This window comes from Bison bison, unplaced genomic scaffold (assembly GCF_000754665.1).
Source record: "Bison bison bison isolate TAMUID 2011002044 unplaced genomic scaffold, Bison_UMD1.0 scf7180017864478, whole genome shotgun sequence".
NCBI lineage: Eukaryota > Metazoa > Chordata > Mammalia > Artiodactyla > Bovidae > Bison > Bison bison.
The window spans coordinates 2,336,285-2,336,757 of record NW_011495038.1 but is presented as its reverse complement, the minus strand read 5'-3'; positions in this window follow the sequence as shown (position 1 = coordinate 2,336,757).

Here is a 473-nt window from a genome sequence, read left to right as displayed (position 1 = left end):
GGCATCACCGGCTCAATGGACATGGGTTTGAGTGCACTCTGGGAGTTGGTGATGGACAGGGAGGCCTGGCGTGCTGCAGTTCATGGGGTCACAAAAGAGTTGGACACGACTGAGCGATGAACTGAACTGAAACCTAAAAGACATATTAGTTGCCTTACCTATAATGCTTCATTAAAGTTAGATATCTCAGCCAATATTCTACTCAACACATAATATAAGCATTAAATAAATGAAATTTGAGAAAGTAAAAAATACTCAAAAAAAAAAAAAAGTGTCTGAGATTTTACTTTACTTGCAAATTAAGGGCAGAGCATGCCACAAGTTCACTGATACTGACTTCCTAAGTCAGAGAAAAAGACTTCACTACTGATAACATGAGCAGTAGCCAGGGTACTCAGTTCAGTTCAGTTCAGTTGCTCAGTCGTGTCCAACTCTTTGCGACCCCATGAATTGCAGCACACCAGGCCTCCCTG